This window comes from Salvelinus sp. IW2-2015, unplaced genomic scaffold, assembly GCF_002910315.2.
Source record: "Salvelinus sp. IW2-2015 unplaced genomic scaffold, ASM291031v2 Un_scaffold1690, whole genome shotgun sequence".
Classification (NCBI taxonomy): Eukaryota; Metazoa; Chordata; class Actinopteri; order Salmoniformes; family Salmonidae; genus Salvelinus; species Salvelinus sp. IW2-2015.
The window spans coordinates 13,145-13,659 of NW_019943088.1; positions in this window are offsets into that span (position 1 = coordinate 13,145).

Here is a 515-nt window from a genome sequence, read left to right on the forward strand (position 1 = left end):
ATGCATAGTCACTTTAATAACTCTACCTACATGTACAATACCTCAATTACCCGACACCGGTGCCCCGCACATGACTCTGTACCGGTACCCCCTGTTAATATAGCACCGATTGTTATTTTACTGATGCTCTTTAATTATTTGTTCTTCTTACTTCTTCCTTTTTTTGGTATTTTCTTAAAACCCCATTGTTGGTTAAGGTCTTGTAAGTAAGCATTTCACCGTATGTTCTTATACTTGTTGTATTCGGTGCAAGTGACAAATACATTTATTTGATTTGATATAACGTGATTTGACGTCATTTTATCTGTGGCCAATGACCTTGAGCCTTCTTGGAAGGGCTCTTCTAATGTAACTCTATGCAGACCCAATGTTCAATGTCTACCCTTACTAAGACTTAGATTTGGCCTGTGACGTAGTGTCCCCATGAGTGACAAAACACTGAGCCAATCACGGCGCAATGCTTCTATTTCTGCTGGCTGGCCCCACACCACAGAAATCATTGAGCTAGGCTGAAA